Raw genomic sequence first — 9,597 nt, 5'->3', positions numbered from 1 at the left:
GTGCCAGTTCCGGCGTTTAACGCTGGGAATTCTGAGGGTGACTTTGAACGCCGGTTTGGGCCATCAAATCTTGGGCAAAGTATGGACTATCATATATTGCTGGAAAGCCCAGGATGTCTACTTTCCAACGCCGTTGAGAGCGCGCCAATTGGGCTTCTGTAGCTCCAGAAAATCCACTTCGAGTGCAGGAAGGTCAGAATCCAACAGCATCTGCAGTCCTTTTTAGTCTCTGAATCAGATTTTTGCTCAGGTCCCTCAATTTCAGCCAGAAAATACCTGAAATCACAGAAAAACACACAAACTCATAGTAAAGTCTAGAAAAGTGAATTTTAACTAAAAACTAATAAATATATACTAAAAACTAACTAGATCATACTAAAAACATACTAAAAACAATCCCAAAAAGCGTACAAATTATCCGCTCATCAATTATCATGATTCCATCCGGGTGGTTCAGCTTTAGAATTCTCACTGAAGCGTCCAAACAACTTCCTAAACCCATTCAATTGAGCTCTATACCAACCTTTGCAGTTAAACTTAAAGCTTCCAACCATAATGAACTTTGCAGGACAATTCTCACCACTTACCATCCTCCTCTTACTCTTAATGCCAAAAAGAGCTCTAAGCTAACCATCCGTCTCTAGTAGCCCATATTCAAGTGGGAAAGCAAAGGATAAGGATAGGAATTTTAACCACTTGAATGTTGTGTTGGACGGTAATGGTCTTGGGAGAGATATTTCTAATGAATTTGCAAGCTCTACTCCCTTGTGCTCTTCTCTGACAACTTCCACCTCTTTATTGTCCACTGGAGATTCTAGTGTCTCTTTCATGCTACGTTCTTCATTAGATTGTCCACATGAAGCCATGGGGGTTCCTTGAGTGTCCGAACGTTGGGAAGCTAATTGATTTATTGCTTGATTCAATTGATGAATGGTTGCGGGAAATTGATCCACTGTTTCCTGGAAATGATCCCTTGACTTTTGTTGCGCTCGGCTATTATAAGTATGATCATAGTGCTCTTGGATTGATGGATATGGAGATGGTGTATATTGAGGTGGTGGTTCTTGGGAGTAATTGGGGTGGAATTGGGGTGGTTCTATATATGGTTCATACGGTTCATAAGGTGGTTGGTATGGTGGATATGGGTTAGGGTCATACGGAGGTGAATGGCGAAAAGGGGCTTGTGGGTATGGTGGTCCGAAGTCATGTTGAGGAGGGGGTTCATAGGCATATGGGGGTGGTTGTTGATAATCAAAAGAGCGCTCACCATAGCCATTGCCTTGATATGCATCACAGAACGGTTGTTGATAGTCCATTGGAGGTGGTTGTTGCCATGAGGGTTGATTAAATCCTTGTGGCTCCTCCCATCTTTGATTGTTCCAACCTTGATGCCTGTTCTCATTATAATTTCCTCTTCCTGCAACGTAGTTGTAACCAGACTCATAGCCAAAGGGGTGAGAGTTCATAGTAGTAGAAGAAAATAAAAAAAAACAAAAACTAACAAAAAGAAAATATTTTAAAAAAGATATGATTTTTGAAAAAAAGGATAAGATAAGATTTTGAAAAAAATAAGATAAGATAAAAATTTTAAAATAAAAATCTAATTTTTTTTGAAGAATATTTACAATAACCAATAATAAGGCACACGTTTGCAATTCCCCGGCAACGGCGCCATTTTGAAGAACTGAAGATTGATGGTTTAGAAGTTATAGTAAACTCTCGTTGTAAGTATAGTTACTAAACTAAGCAATCAACCTTTCTTACAAATGTTTTGGTTGTCACAAGTAACAAACCCCTAAATAAATTGATAACCGAAGTATTTAAACCTCGGGTCGTCTTCTCAAGGAATTGCAGGGAGGTATGACTTCTTATTGGCTATGAAAAAGGTAAATTTCTGGGGGTTTTGAGAATGAAGAACAAGTATGATAAATGATAAGCGAAATAAATAAATAACTATAAAATAAACTCTTGGCAAGATATAAAAATTTGGAAGTCCTATCCTAGTTACTCCTATAAGAATGGAAGTTAATCCCACTTAGTTAGCCTTTGCGTAAGCAAGGGAAAGTCAAGTGAACTAATTGGTTAGAATTCCCATGTCCTAGCCAACTCCTAAGGAAAGAATAGAGTTAGTGGAATTCAAATTAATTAGCCGACATAACAATCAATCATGAATAGTTGATAACTCAAGAGCTTCCAGTTAATCAATTAAAGCCAAGAATATAAAAAGCTAAACGAAAATCATAGATATGAAAATACCTCAATTGTATTTAATTATAAATTTAAATCTAACATGAAAAGATTTATGAATCAAATGGGCAACATAAATAATAAACAGATAAAAGTATTAGAGTATCCAAAGTAGAAGAGAAACATAAATTAAAGAACATTGAACCTGTGATGAAAAAGTAATATTCCTAATTTCTAAAAATCCTAATCCTAAATTCCTAAGAGAGAGGAGAGAACATCTCTCTCTAAAAACTACATCTAAAACTATGAAAAGTGAATTATTAAAAAGCATGATTATGAATGAATGGATTTCCCCACTTTATAGCCTCTAATATGTGTTTTCTGGGCCGCAAACTGGGTCAAAAACAGCCCAAAAATCGCTGGAGAAGAAATCTGCCACGCTGATTTTCGTCACTGCGATGCGTCCGCGTAGATCACGCGTTCGCGTCACCTAGCGGTATGGCCACTATGGCAAATTATATATCAAATTAAAGCCCCGGATGTTAGCTTTCCAACGCAACTAAAACCTCCTCATTTGGGCCTTTGTAGCTCAAGTTATGTCCGTTTGAGTGCAAAGAGGTCAGGCTGTCAGCTTAGCAGTTTCTTCAACTTCTTGTATTCCTTCCACTTTTGCATGCTTCCTTTTCATCCTCTAAGCCATTCCTGCCCTATAATCCCTGAAATCACTTAACACATATATCAAGGCATCGAGTGGTAATAAAGGATAATTAAATTTAATATTTCTAAAGCATAGAAAACATGTTTTCAAATATATCATATCATGAGGAAGGAATTGTAAAACCATGCAAATAGTATGAATAAGTGTGCAAAGGCTTGATAAAAACCACTCAATTGAGCACAAGATAAACCATAAAATAGTTATTTATCAAGCACTTTGAGCAGAAATAGGAACGCGTAGGAGAGAAATATAACACACTGGAGGGTGCCCCTTACTGGCCTTCAACACCAGAAGGGAGAAAAGAGTTTGGGCATTCAACACCCATGAGGGAAGCAGTCCTAGCATTCAACGCCAAGAGGGGACCAAATTTTTTTGCTGGGCACAAGCAAACTTTTTAAGTTTGGTGTTGTAGAGCGAGCTCTATGTGTATAGTATCATCAGTAGCACAAAAGGGAGGTGAATCATCTTCATAGAAGAGCACAGCCTGAGCAACCATCAGCACTAAGATGGTTGAGTTTCATTCCCCCATCATTTCTGTTTTTCAGTATTCTATTCTATTTTCTGTTTTCTATTCTAGCTCTTGCATGATCACTATTAGGATTCCCTTTTCTTTCTAGTGTAGTAGTTCAATTTTAAAATTTAAAAAAAAATTGGGTAGAAGATATCTAATGCATTACTCACTAAAGCTTAAAAAGAAAATGTTTGAAAAAAAAGTAATAAAATACATAAGATCTTGAGTTATATCATAAGTTATTCCAATTACTCTGATGTTGTAGCCTTTCCTTTACTTTCTGAATGTATGAATTAACTGTGCGTAATTGATGTTGAAGTTGAGCATATTGGCTCTTAAAGAACAGTGAATTTAGAGAAGTATTATTGTTCCCTAAAAATAAAAAATATTGATTCTTGAAGCAAGAAAAAACAACAAAAAGAAAAAAAGAAAAATAAAAGAAAAATAAAAAGCTCAAAAGAAAAAGAAAAGAGCAAGGATCCAAGGCTTTGAGCATCAATGGTTAGGAGGGTCAAAAATTGGCCTAAAACTCTCAAATGAGTTGCTATCCCTAACTAAATACTTGCGGTGTAAAGGTGTCAAGTAAAAAGTTTGAGACTGAGTAGTTAAAGTCATGAGCCAAAGCTAAAGAGTACGCTTAAGAACTCTGGGAACCACTGTGTGGGAATTTAAGCAAAACTAAATTCAAATCCAAAGGGGTTCGCCCAGTTAAGTGCCTGTGGCGTTTATGTATCCGGTGGTAATACTTGAAAACAAAACGCTTAGAGTCATGGCTAGGCTCAAAGGTGCAAAGCGCCAAAAAGAAGATATGTTCAATAATCAAGAAAAGCTAAAAGAAGGGATCAATAATATCATCCAGATTCTAGTTCCAAGAGATGTCAATATTTTTGAGCTTCAAAGAAAAGTGAGATGCCAAAATGTTCAAAAGTAAAGAGCTAATAGCCCCTTTCAATTATTTGGAATTAAGCTTCATGGAAAACTCTAATAATTATTGTATCTTTCTCTTATTTGTAGTCTCACTTGTTTTGGTTGCTTGAGGACAAGCAATAGTTTAAGCTTGGTATTCTGATGAGTGGATATTTTATACCCTTTTTGGTACTATTTTCTTAGTGTTTTTAGTTATATTTTGTTAAGTTTTATTATGTTTTGGTAGGTTTTAGTGCAAAAATCACATTTTGGATGCAACTTTGAGTTTTTGTGTTTTTCTTATGATTTTAGGTGATTTTTGGGTGAAAATGGCAAGTTCTAGCAAAGTCTGATTGAGAGGCAAAGAAAGGATAGCAGATGCTATCAAATCCTGACCTCCATGCCTTCAAACGAGTATTTCTGGAGCTATAGAGGTTCCATTGACGCGTTCTTAATGGCGTTGGAAAGCTAACTTACAGGGCTTTCCACACTACTAGAAAACTAGTTATTACAGATGGATATTTCTGACGGATTTTATTCCACGGAAATACAGACAAAATTTCAGAGAGATTTTTTTGTCAGAAAACAAAAAAATGAATTAGCATAAATTACAGATGAAAAACAGAATCCATCAATAATTCTGTCGGTAAAATTAATTTTTTTCTTGAAAAATGGTTATAGACGGAAAATTCATCTGTAATTAATAGAGAAAACGCTGTGTTTTATTAAATTATTATAGACGAAAAATCCGTCTCTAATTTAAAATTTTCCGTCGAAAAATTTTAATTTAGACCTAACTTCATCCCCATCCTATCGACCTCCATTCACATACACAAAATCACAGATCAAACGAGTTGTTCCTCTCTCCTTCAATGAGTTTAGTTATTAGTTATTAGTTATTAGTTTGATTTAAAATTTGTTGTTGAAACTTTTTTCCTCATGGTTTTTCAATTTTTGGTGTTGAGGCATAGATAGAAAGAAAGCAAAATGGAAAAGATGTTGAAGGTGAAGGTGTTTGTGGACCGCATGTCCCAGCCATCTCGTGCCGTTCTTATCTTCTACAAGTAATTCAATTCAACATTGTATTTCTTTTCTGGAATTTGAATTCTGCTACTACTACTGCTAATGCTTATTTTCTCAATAGAGTTAATGGAATAGAATTTGACGAGATTAAAGTTGAAATCTCCAAAAGACAACAGTTATCTCCCAAATTTACAGGTACTCATTACAATTACTATGCTTCCGAAGACACTTATCTACCTCTTTAAGTAAACCTCCATAATCCATCTCTATTAGCTATAAACCCTTTCAGGAAACTCCCTACTATTGTTGATGGAAGGTTCAAGCTATTCGAGAGGTACTTCCTTCTTATTTCAATTTCATTTTTATCAATCATTTCCATGAATTTGAACTTCAATTAGACGTGTTCTTTTCTTTTTGGTAGTCACGCAATTCTTATCTATCTTGCTTCTGCCTTTCCTAGTATTACTGATCATTGGTTGGTATTATCCCCTTTTCACTTATTTAATCATAATAATTTTCTTATGATTCCACATATATGTGAATGACCACAGTGTTAGGTACTTGGTTGTCACATCTGCGTCACTTAAATTAAACAAAAAATCTTCTTCTTTTCAGGATGTATAGTGTGGCCCTAGAATTGGAATCGTATCAGATCATGCTTCTACTTCTGTGGATTGTGTGGTGGCTAGGAAGAATGCTTCTTCAAGAAGGAACCTTGATGCTGTTAATAGAGCAAAACATAGGGAAGATGTGTTCTTCTTTCTCCATCATTATCTTCTACTTCAATTCTTACTGTATTCTTTTTTATTTATTTAATTGATTTATTTATGTTGTTTTCTCTTTAGACACTGCATTTTCATGTTCATATAATTGTTGTGAATTGAAGCCTCTTATCTTCCTCTACTCAATGACAGTTCTTGATTGCTTAATTGACCAAAGACTGTACATTGGTTTGCTTGATGCCAAGCAAAGAGTCCAATTTTTGGTGTGCATAGTTCTGGAAAGCAACTTGCAGAGGATGTTAATTTTGAAAAAGGTATATTGCTTATCTATTCAAATTCACTTCTCTCTTTTCCATTGAACTCATACATTGATTTCTTACATCAACAGCTTGTCTTCCGAACTATTGGATTCTTAGGAGCAGATATAAGAAACCTTGTCAATGAAGTAGCAATAATGATGGTGGGTTTCTGCTGCATTTGATTTTATTCTTTGTTGTGCTACTAACTTCCAGATTTAGACCTGCTGTATGCAACATCATGGTGGTGTCTTCAGTGTGACTTTAATATGTCTGTAGTTGAAGGGAATGTGATTAATCACGGTTAAGAACTATAGGTTTTTGGTAAGGGTGGTTAATGTACAAATGATAGAGTTAATGCATTACAAAACATTTAAGGGCTGCATCATCTATTTGTATTTTAATCTGAGAAGGCTCGAAGTGAGTTGGAGCATAGTCCAATCTAAAGGTTATTATTAATTTTGTCGTTTAGTAATTGGCCTAGTATCTAAGTTGATTTGATTTAGTCACAGCTTGTGGCTCATAGAGCACGATCTTAAAAGAATTTCTGCACAAATATGTATATGTGTTCTCAGAGGTATCTCGTCTGTTCCAGATTAATCAAGACTCAGCCAAAGGATATAGAGTTCGAGGCATGGAAAGGGCCATGCTGGGACTCTAGGAAGAAGTAGCAAGTGATCTTTATGTTGCTTCAAAGTTAGATTATGATGAAGATATGGTATGGCGCTTAAAAAGGTAATTTCAGCACCATGTCCGGTAGACCAACCTTCAAAATGATTTTCTCTTTTTTTTTGAATTTTTAAAATGATATCTCTTAGTTAGATAGGTTGAACCTAATGTTTGGAAAATTGAGGACCATAGGAGAAAATATGAACGGTTACGAAAGCATAAGGAGGAGAAAAGAGCAGAACTCAGAAAACAAGAAGCAGCTGAAGCTCAAGTGAGTGTATTGTGTAGCATAACGCTTCCATCATTGGGTAGTTTCTTGATAGTTAGGCATTGCTGGGCAACACATCTTTTGTACCAAAACCTTTAGGCAGCACATTATCATCAATCTTCTTAATTATGTCTTAGGCATTTTTCCTTTTCTAGAAATGACATTTCAGTTGATAATTTTTTTGTTGGGTAGTCCAGCTCTGTTTAATCTCTCAACAATTTTCCTTTGTCTTGCAGCATTATCTACAAGGTTAAAGTAGATTTACTTTGTCTAGGTTACTCTAAAGTTGAGATGTAACATAATATTCAATCAACTCATAATTTCCGGATTTATAATTTTATTGTAATTATTATGCCGTTTGGTCATTCTGCTGAAATTTCCCGTTGGACTTTTTCTATAGGTTCAGGAACCATTGTCGGCCTAGAAAGATGGTATGTCTCTATACTTCTATCTACTTGATGTTATTAAAATTCCCAAAATTTTTTGTTTTACTTGTCTGATCGCTTTTCTGCATACTTTACCTGCCGTTGTGATAATAAAACTTGATAGTTTTAATCTACATATTGCATCAGTATGTCCACACACCTATATTACAGCCTTGGAATCCTTCTCAGATAGTATTGCCAAAATGGTACTTTTATGATGATGGGAATGGCTCCATGACAGATTTCGTATAACTAATTTTTTATTTTAACGATTTACTTAGAACTACAATGCAAATTGTCTATAATAAGTCTGTTTGGTTAACCGCTAGCATGCTGTTCAAGGTGTTTCCAATATATTTTCACCAAAAGGTGAGGAGGTTCTTGCTCACAAGTACATTGGACCGACCAACATGCTATTTTTTTTCTTTTTTTTACCTCCGATATATTTAAGTTAAATTTTGATCTTTGAGGTCAAGGTATCCCTCCGTCCAGTGGAATTTAAACGGAGAAGAGGGTGAACTTTATTAATTAAATGACACATTATGTTTTGCGGCTTTTGACAGGGCAAGTTATTGGTATTCACTCAGCTATTGAATTGGAAAAGAAGTTGAATGCTGCATCAAAGTCATCTCGCCTGACAATACTGTATTTTACTGCAGCATGGTGTGGCCTCTATCAATATATTTCCACAGTTTATACAAACTTGGCAGGAAAGTACCCAAAAGTTGTTTTTCTAAAAGTTGACATAGATGAGGCAGCAGATGTTGCTGGACGTTGGAATGTCACCAGTGTTCTTACATTTTTCTTTATAAAAAATGGCAGAGAGGTTGATAGTGTGGTGGGGGCTGACAACATCGCACTTGAAAGGAAGATCGCACAACATGCCATCCTTCTTTAATTGAGTAGCTAATAAGGACCTTGTTAGAACTTGCAGTGAAATGAATTTCATTGATGTTGCTTTTGCGGATATGTTCATAGTGCTAACAAAGCCAAAGATTAATGGAGTTTGACATTGCTTGAGTTTCTGGTCTTATTTGTAATACCCGGTCTAACCGAAATTAATTAAATAATGAGTTAAGTAGGAGCGAATATGATTGGAATATTTGGCAATTGGAATTTGATGATTTAAATATAATATTTGGATTCAGTGAATTTTTCCGAGTCGGAAGACATAGTTTTCTGCGTAAAAGCGCGCAGTGGAATTTTGACCGACAGTACCGGCTGAGACTTGTCTGGTACTGCAGCTGAGAAAATTGATTATGAGTAAATAAGATTAAGAAATGAGGAATTATAATTAGGGGAGGTAGAAATATTTGAAGTGCGATTTAGAGCGTTAATCTTAAAGGCTTTGGTCCAAAATTGGGCCAACGGACAAAAATAAGTGAACTGGGCCTAAGTGGGCCCAAGACCCAACATATATAAACATTAGTTATGAGCATTTCAGCTTATGTTGCCCTAAAGAAGGGGTGTTGGGTGCTGAATTAAGAAGAGAGAAGAGAAGAGAGAAAACCTAACTCTCTTTGATCTTCAAACCACCATAACTTGAGCTACGGAGCTTCGATTGACGAGCCGTTTGCGGCCACGCGTCGCTCTTCTCACCCTCTACAATTCTATCTAAGTTTTGTGGTGAGTATTCCATTCATCTCTGCCCAGTTTTCGAAATTTCCCACTGTTACACGTTTTTGGGAAGTTAGTGTTGAAATCTTGTGATTTTGGGTGTTTAGGGATACTCCAACATGGATTCTAAGTGGGTTCTATCCCTACTTCATATGGGCTGAGGTAAGAAGTGCTCAAACCCTTGTGATTTATCATCTTTATGAGCCCTAGGTTGATGTATGTATGTAATATTGGTTATGTTAGTGCATTTGATGG

The 9,597-nt window shown here is 35.8% G+C and overlaps 1 pseudogene; it reads left to right on the top strand.

Moving 5' to 3' along the window:
• The first annotated feature begins 6,961 nt into the window (after positions 1–6,961).
• On the top strand, positions 6,962–8,623 carry LOC107469902 (TPR repeat-containing thioredoxin TDX-like; annotated as a pseudogene).
• The last annotated feature ends 974 nt before the right edge of the window (positions 8,624–9,597 follow it).

This window comes from Arachis duranensis, chromosome 10 (genome assembly GCF_000817695.3).
Source record: "Arachis duranensis cultivar V14167 chromosome 10, aradu.V14167.gnm2.J7QH, whole genome shotgun sequence".
Classification (NCBI taxonomy): domain Eukaryota; kingdom Viridiplantae; phylum Streptophyta; class Magnoliopsida; order Fabales; family Fabaceae; genus Arachis; species Arachis duranensis.
The sequence above is the reverse complement of the archived record's forward strand: the minus strand, read 5'-3'. Positions and strand labels throughout refer to the sequence as shown.